We start from the raw sequence: 8,558 nt of genomic DNA, 5'->3' as shown, positions 1-8,558 counted from the left end.
CGCGCATCAGGAAGATGAGGCTCAGCCTGACCTTCTGCGGAGCCCGCAGTGGGCAGGGTCAGGGAAGGGGACCCCCTAGACCGTGTGGGCAAAGTTCTTATGATGCCCCCCACACGTGGGCATTGCAGTACAGGTGAAATTGAAGACAGTCTTTCCCCAAAGATGCCCGTGGCCTAATCCCCAGAGCCCGTGAATAGGTGACGTGCTGTGGCAGAGGGACCTGCCATGTGACCCAGCTAAGTGTGCTGAGTGGGGGGACTGCGCCGATGGTTCTGGCGAGCCAACACAATAGAAGGGTGCTGGCAAGAGGGAGGCTGGAGGGCACAGGCAGGCCGGGGGACCAGATGGACCCCTGGGGGCACTCAGAGGCAGGAGGGCATCGGCCTCCAGAAGCTGCAGGAGGTGGGGAAGCAGGCGTAGAGGCCAGAGGCCCCCAGGGGAGGGCAGCTGCACTAGCCAGATGGGGTGTAAGATGGTTCCTGGAAAGGGTCCGGTCGTCCACCCCTTGGCCTTGTGTCTACTTTAAAATCAAAAAGGGCAGGTGCACAGGCTGGGGGCTGGTGGGGCTGGTGGAGACTGCGCCTAGAAAGATGCATGTGGAAATGTGACTGATCTTAATCCACTGGATGGTGTGGCTGCAGGGACCCCTGTGGACTCTGTGACAAGGGGAGGGGTCTCCAGCTGCCCGGGGCCATCCCCACCTGGAGCCCTAATGCCACACAGCCCTCTGTGTCCTGGCCCTACCCCTCTTCTCTCTTAGGCTTGCAAAGGTCCTGTCTGGGGAGACATCCACAGTAGACCAGGCAGGGTCATGGGACACATTCAGGCATCAGTCCTGCTGGGGGGGGGCACCACATTTGGGGGCAGGTCCTCACGGACCTCAGAAGAGAGGAAGGAAGTCGCACACAGGAAACGGAAAGGACAGTGGGGGCCAGGAGTCCTCGGGCCGGAGCTTCCGGTCCTCAGACAGGCTCTGCCTCTGACTCTGAGCCACTGGGGCCCCTGCCTCTGACCCCCACTGGGGCCCCTGCCTGCCCTTCCAGGGCCATTGGGAAGCAGGCAACTGTCCCGCTCCGGCTTCCCCAGCTCACAGCGTCCCCTTGCTCTGACCTCCTCGCCCCAGGCCATGCTGGCCACCCTCCTCTCTGCCAGGGAGCCCTTATCCACAAGCAGAACCCACCAAACATCAACCCTCTTTCCTCTGTGGGCAGGGGAAGGGGACTGACACCTCAAACCTCCTGGTGACACAAAAGAGGGGAAGGAGAGAAAACATCACAGTTTTCGCGGCCACTCCCACCACCAGGAACAGCCTCATTCTTTTGGCCCTGGGCCCATGGATTGGGGACCACAGAGAAAGAACCATGATCACAGTGCCATGCAGGGCCTGAGGGGAAACTTACTTACACTCTTTGTTTTTTGTTTTTTCATTTTAGTCAGGCCTTGGACAAAGCACAAAAAACGTAATTTTGGCTACAGACAGAAGCGGGGTAGGGGTGCGGGAGTAAAGTTCCAGTGGTTGTCCTGCCCAGAAGGGTGTGGCATGGACCTGAGAGAGCATTCTGGCGGAAATGTGCACAGCTACAGAAGTACCCAGGGGAGGCAGGGGAGGCAGGGGAGGCCAGGAGAAGGAGGGAAGAGGGGAGGAAGGAGAGGCCAGGGGCAGCCAGGAGAAGAGGAGGAAGCCAGTAAGGCAGGGGAGGCAGGGGAGGCCGGGGAGGCCGAGGAAGCAGGGAAGGCATGGGAGGCCAGGAGAAGCAGGGGATGCCAGGAGATGCAGGGGAGGCCAAGGGAGGTCAGAAGAAGCCAGGGGAGGCAGGGGAAGCCAGGGGGGGAGGGGAGGCCAGGGGCAGCCAGGAGAAGAAGAGGAAGCCAAGAAGGCAGGGGAGGCAAGAGAAGCAGGGGAGGCCAGGGAGGCAGGGGGGCCAGGGGAGCCAGGGAGGCAGGGGAAGCCAGGGGAGGCCAGAAGCAAGGGATGCCAGGAGAAGCAGGGGAGGCCAAGGGAGACCAGGAAAAGCTGGGGAGGCAGGGGAGGCCAGGGGAGGCCCACTCCTCACCCTAGCCCAGCATGTTCCAGCAACAGAGCTGCTCTTCCTCCCGCTTCTCCAGGCAGTTTTCCAAAAGCCTCAGCTCCTACGCACCACCTTCCCCATGGATGGCTCCAGCTCCAGCACTTTCTGAAGGTCCGCCCTGGCCTCCATCTCATTCCACACCTCCGCGTGAGCCCCGGCCCGCATGTAGTAGGCCTTCACGATCCCTGAAGGGAGGATGACACTGCACCTGCTGAGCCCCTTCCAGGCGCTGCCTCATAGCTGACAAAGTCTTAACCTTGACCGTGATCCTTGACTTCTCTGTGCCCCGTGGGCCGCCTCCTTGGTTGTACATGTGGTGACAGCAGCAATAGCAGGACCTACTCCCCTCCCTTGCGGTTACCCTGCCAGGCCCCAGAGCTAACTCCAAACCCATAACCTCCTACTCAGTCAGGTGGGCTCCCCGCATGGTGGAGGCTCCAGGCCCTGTCCCCGCCCCCGCCCCCACGGGTTACTCAGGGCACTGAAGGAGGTAAGGAGCACAGGGAACCCAGCCCCCTGCGCACAGCAGGAGATCTATGTCGCAGCCCACCCACAGTCACTCCACCCTGCACACCTGTTCCCACACACCTCGCTCACAAACACCTGCTCCCAACTAGCAGCACCAGCTGCCAGGGCACCGGTGTGCAGGCCTGCTGCCTGGGAGTCCCAGAGGCTACAGTGAGCACAAAGGCCTCCCTTAGAGCCCCCCCCGCTCGTGCTGGCTGCCCCTCCTCACGCCAGGCCGCACCTGGGTGCAGCCGCAGGATGTGGCTCCTGTGCTCCAGCACCTTGTAGTACTCCTCTTTCTTGAGCAGACACTGGCAGGTGTCTAGTTGAGAATCAGGGTATTGATCTTCTTCTCCAGCTCAGCCACTGCGCCTCCCAGGGCTTCTCCTCCTGCACAGAGGGGCATGCCGGTTGGCCGTGAGCTGGGCCGCCTGCCCCCCACCCCTGGCGCCGTGCCCCTGCCCCGGCCGCGTGGGCAGCCCCCCATCTTGGTTTGCAGGTTCCTCAGGCAGATGATGGCCTCCTGGTACTTGCTGGAGGCTTCGTCGTAGCGGTCCAGCTTGAAGAGCCCATTCCCTTCTTCATGGAGGATGGGCACCGCCTGCATCTTCTGGTTGGTCAGGCTCCACATCTCTCGCCAGTACTCGCTCTGGGCCTCCACCTGGCCCGACAGCGGCAGGCAGGTCAGGCGGGGACCGGGGGACCTGCGCCCCCGCAGCTGGGGACCTGCCTCCTCTGCCTTCTCCACAAGCATGCTTGCTGGTCACATCCACATACATAGGGGATGGAAGCCACGGGCTGTGCCCGCCCTAAATCAGTACCTTTATGCAAGTTAGGGACAGACAGCCCTTTGTCAACACTGGACTTCCAATATTCGGAAGGTGGTCTCCATACTCATTTGGCTAGAACAAGACATGTTATTGCCACCTGCTGGGAAATTGTCATATAAAAGTTCAGATCTATGAGGTCTAAAATGAACACCTTAGAGGTGAGGCCCTTGTGCAGTGCACAAACCGCACAACTGTCCTAGCAGGCCCGCAAAGGCCCTATTGTTGACACAATTCCCTTGTTTGTTCACCCATGTAGCCCTTGGGCTGAACCTCATCCTTGGCCATAACCTGAGTCCCAACCCAGGCCGGACCTTCTCCCACCACCCCATAAACGTGGCAGTGGTTTAGGAGCCCTCTCATGCTCTAGTGAGAAGGCAGTGATGCCCAGGACCAGCGAGGTGGGGCTCCCCACACCGCATGCTCCCTGAGGCTGGGACAGCCCTTTGCCCCTGCCGTCCCCAGGGCGCACCTGCAGCAGCCCTATCATGAAAATCAGAGGCTGTGGCTCCTTCTGTAGCTCATCCAGGTCCTTGTAGCCCAGTGTGTGGTAGGCAAACATGTTGGCCAGCCCACATGTGTGTACGTGCCACTCCGTGGGGTCCTTGCCCTCTGCCACCTGCCACAGGCTCTGGGACAGGATGGAGAGGACCCCTTGTGTGCTGGGGGGAAAGACGGCGGATGGCATCTGGCATGTGTGCTCGGAGCACCCATTCTGAGTCCTGCTACAGCCTCACCAGCCTGGGGCTGTTGCTGCTGTTTGCCCTCAACAGGCCCCCAGGAAGGACTGTGGTGCACTGTGTTCCAGGCCAAGTGCTCTCCCAGCCCCTTCCATCAGCTCCTTCCATCCTTAAAATGCCCCAGTGAGGGAGGCCTTTATCCCCTCTCCACAGTTGGGAGACTGGAGCCCAGAGGCATGAAGTTAGTTGCATAAGGTCACCCAGCTAGGAAACAACACAAGCTGGGTTCATGCCTGGCTCCAGGGGGCACGCTCTCACCTTTCCTGGCCCTTGTGCTTAGCCCTTGTGACCCATTTCTCTCCCGGGGACACCTGAGCCCATGGGTTGGTGAGCTTCAGGGAGGGAAGTGTGGGGAGTAGGGAAAGGCATGGGGTCCAGGGGCCAGAGGGTGTGCCTGGCATCCCCAAGGGGCTGCTGATTAGCAGGGAGCCTGGGCACCTGTCTGAGCTCTGGTCCCCTCAGCCACACCTGTGGTCATGGAGCTTACAGGAGGCGTGGGTGTAGGCCCCACTCATCCCAGCCTCTCCCTGCACTGGGCACGGAGCTCGCCACCCTCAAGGAGGAGGAGGGCTGAGAAAACCAGCCTCTTGGGCCTCAGCTGCCCCGCCTGTGAACTGTCCCTGAGAGCCTCCCTCTGCTGGGACGGTCCAGAAAAGGCCCATCTCCGGCACCCTCATGGCAGCTCCAGGAACAGAGAGGGGCCAAAATAGTTCAGCCTGTCCTCCAAGGTGTCTGCCTTCAGCTCAGGTCATGATCCCAGGGTCCTGGGATTAAGCCCCATGTCAGGCTCCCTGCTCAGCAGGGAGTCTGCTTCTCCCTCTCCCACTGCTGTTCCTCCTGCTTGTACTCTCTCGCTGTGTCTCTCTCAAACGAATAAATAAAAAAAATCTTAAAAAAAAAAGTGAGTCTTGCCATTTCTATCTGGGCCACAGAACAAGGAGGCGATCCCAGGAGGGTCACAGATTTGAGAATAGTTTTACATGACTCACGGGCATGGGCAGAAGGGCAGGAAAGTGACCAGTGACCAAAAGTCCCCAGGACCCAGTAATCATATGTGGGGCATGGTCCTGGTGCCACACCCCACCCTGCCCACCAGACGACCACAACACCGACAGTCACTCTGGGAGCTTGTGGTCTGGGGTAGCTCTCCTCCATGTGCTCAGAGGCAGAGGAAGGGATGCAGGGTTTCGTTTTCACCCCACTTTGCCCCACAGAGCTGGCAGGGGGGCTGATGGAGGCGTGGACCTCATGGGCAGGTGTGGGCTACTCACGATGGCGTCACACCAGAACTCGGTCACTTCGCCGACCCTCATGGACGTCAGCAGCACTTCCTAGACCTCCAGCTTGAACATTTTCCCGATGATGATGTGCATGGGGTGGCCCACGCGCTTGCTGTCGTCGATCACCGTCCACTCCTCGTCGCATTTCGTGGTGCGGAAGTGAAAGATCACCTGGTCAGGAGGAGGGGGACCCTGGTTTCAGACAAACCTCCCACCATCGCTCATGGGGCTATCCTCTGGGCTCAGCTCACCACACCCCATCCAGATGTAGGGACCCCACAATGACCCCCATGCTGCCTGCCCTCACCCCTGCCCCAAAGACCCCAAGCCACTGGCTGTCCCGCCTGGCAGCTGTGCAGGACCTCAGAGCCTGGCTTACAGAAGCCCTAGATCTGAGGCCACAGACCCTGCCACTCCTTTATCCAGGGAAGCTCACCAGACATTTGTGGACAAAACCGTGAACCCTAAGGGCTCCACTCTACATTGGGGCATCACAAAACTCCCAAAGCCCTTCCCGCAGCCCACATCCGGTGACTGGGCACCATTTCCATGCTTCCCAGGTGCTCGAGGGTTGATAATTCCGGGAAGGTCCCTCCTGGCCCCTTTCTGGCAAAGCCGAAAGACGCACAGCAGGAATGCCGCAGACCAGGTCCACTCACCCAGGACACCATGATGAAGTTTGGCAGCTCCCTGGTCCCTCCAGGCAGGATGGTTTTCTTGACCCCTTCCCCATTCAGGAGCAGAGTGGCCTCCATGGCTCCCGGGCTCAGGCTGAGTATTCTCCTGGGAGGAAGACACCCAGACCTGGGGATTGACCCTGCCCCCCGGGCAGGTGTGAGTCAGGAGTAAGCCGGGTGGTGCCTCCTCCCTACTCTTCAATTGGAGGTGAGGCCCCCACAGTCCAGCCACCGAGGGTTTTCTCCCATCCCAAGAAGAAAGAAAGCAGCCAGAGGGTTCTCAGAGAAGATGGGGAGGGGGTGTAGCAGGAGAGAGGCCAAAAAAGGGGAACAGGAGGGGAGCCTGAAGCCCCCTCCATGTCCTGGTGTCCATGCCAAGGTCCTGTGGTCTCTACAGTCCCTGCCTTCCCTCTTTCCTGTTTCCTCCTCCTCTACCCTCAAACATTGCGCAGGAGAGAATGATGCAGGAGGGGGAGAGCAGGTTTCTGGCCTGGGGGATTCTAAAACCAGGTGAGAGAAGGGACAAGTTTGGGGAAAGTTAAGGGTGTCCCCCAGCCCCGCTCCAGCCCCCACTCCAGGTTCTGACTGTGGGGAGCAGGGCTCTCTCTCCTGGGGTGGAGGGTCTCATCCCTACCCCTGTGCTTGGAGACCCCTGCAGAGCTCAGTCCCTGCAGCTGGGATCCCCATTCAGGACTCAAGTGACAGGTGACCTGAAGGCGTGGTATTTGAGGCCACCTTGTGGCTAATGGGAGCTTGGGTTCCCAGTGTCCTTCCTCTCTGTGACCCTAGTGGGAAGGGACACTGGATTATCAGGAGCCACATAGAGCCCCTGATCACACTTCTCATTTCCTGACCTGTGGCCTTGGGTGTCTGCCACCCTCCTTAACTCCACCTGCCCTGCCAAAATGAGGAGATCCACCTCTTCAGCCCCCCGCAAAATCTCCCACAAAGAGCCTCTGACATAGAGGCCAAGCCTGAGCCCCTCAGCCCAGACCAGGGCAGCCAGATCAGGCCCCTAGGTCCCTCCTGGGGTGCTCAGACCCCCTAGGGCCCCAATCCAGCCCTCTCTGGGAGCAGGGATCCTGGGGTCCTTCTCTGTCCCACCCTTCTCTGACCACACAGCAACGCAGAGGGGTCCAAACACACAGGAAGCAAGACGGATGCTTAGAGGGAAATAAAGCAATTACCATGGATGTCGGGGGAAGAAGAGAGGGAGGCAGGGCCCAAGGGTGGGGGGCTGCTTCTGGGGTCCCAGCAGTGCTGGCTTCTTCCCCACAATGGCTGCATGGCTGTCGGCTTTATCTGTGCTCATCGTGCTGGACTTCCCTGCCAGTGACGGCTGGCTTCTTGCTGTAATCCACGGTGAAGAGAAAGCTGATTGATTGCTGGGCTCTGGAGGGCAGAGAGGCAGGGAGTTGGGGTGGGGCGGTGCTGGAGTAGAAGGCATAGATCTGGGCCCTCGGTGCGGAGGAGCGGGAGTGGGGTTTGGGGGTGTTTGCTGAAGCTGAGGACAGAAGAAGGAGGTGCTCAGGCCACAGCATCCCGACGGATCCCCAGCCGTGGTTAGCCCCAGACTAACCTCCTAATGGACTTCCAGAAAAGGCAACTCTAATAACCCCACCCCTCTTAAAACCCATCAAAGGCTCTCTGCTCCCCTCAGGATACACCCCAGGCTCCCACACCCCGCCCCCAGTGGAGCCAGCCCTGCCCCGGGCCACCTATCCCCAGGGTGGTGGGCCTTCAGTCGGCCAGCTGCCTTCCTTGGTCCTAGAAGTGGACATGCCCGGTCCCCTACACCGGCCTTGGCAGGCCCCAGTTGAGGAAAGCCTTGCCACCCCCCTCCACCCTGCATCTTGTCCCCTAGATCCTCTGCTAAACTGCCACATGCTGGGAGGGTCTACCCTGCCCCTGCTCACGTGGGGTTCCCCACACCCCTTTGCTCCCTTCCTCATCCTGAGGATGCCTCCCTTGCAGCATCTGGCCCAGCGTAGGTCTGCTTCTTCCAGCACCGGCCATTCCAGGAGGTCATGGGAACTAGCAGGAAATTCTGCTGTTGGCCAGGGAGTCCCCCAGGACATGGCAGGGCTGAGACCCCTCCTCTGTCCTCCTCAGCAACAGAGGCATGGGTGGGGCTGGACCCCAGAAAGCCTCTGCCTGGGAACGGCTTTACCCCCGTCCCTACCACTGCTCCACTAGGAGCCTGCCCCCCTTTCCTGTCAGGCCTGGCTGGCTCTGCTCCCCACAAGGGAGAGTCTCTCATTCAGAAGACGTTTCCTCTTCCTCCTCCTCCTCCTCATTGTCATGGACACTGCTGTCCTTTCCCCTGGGCTGGAGGGGATGGGGACATTCTGAGGGAGGGGATGCAAAGCCCCACGTGGGCAGGGAGGCCCGATCAAACATCCCTCCATTCACGTCTGACCCTGAGGAAGTCCTGTGATCAAAGATTAGATATTTGGGG

The 8,558-nt window shown here is 60.1% G+C and overlaps 1 pseudogene; it reads right to left on the bottom strand.

Annotated features, from left to right (window-relative positions):
* Nucleotides 1-2,055: 2,055 nt before the first annotated feature.
* Nucleotides 2,056-6,253, bottom strand: LOC125087737 (aryl-hydrocarbon-interacting protein-like 1; annotated as a pseudogene).
* Nucleotides 6,254-8,558: the final 2,305 nt, after the last annotated feature.

The sequence above is a fragment of the Lutra lutra genome, chromosome 16 (genome assembly GCF_902655055.1).
Source record: "Lutra lutra chromosome 16, mLutLut1.2, whole genome shotgun sequence".
NCBI lineage: Eukaryota > Metazoa > Chordata > Mammalia > Carnivora > Mustelidae > Lutra > Lutra lutra.
Note: the sequence above shows the minus strand (reverse complement) of the source record. Positions and strands in the feature narration are given on the sequence as shown.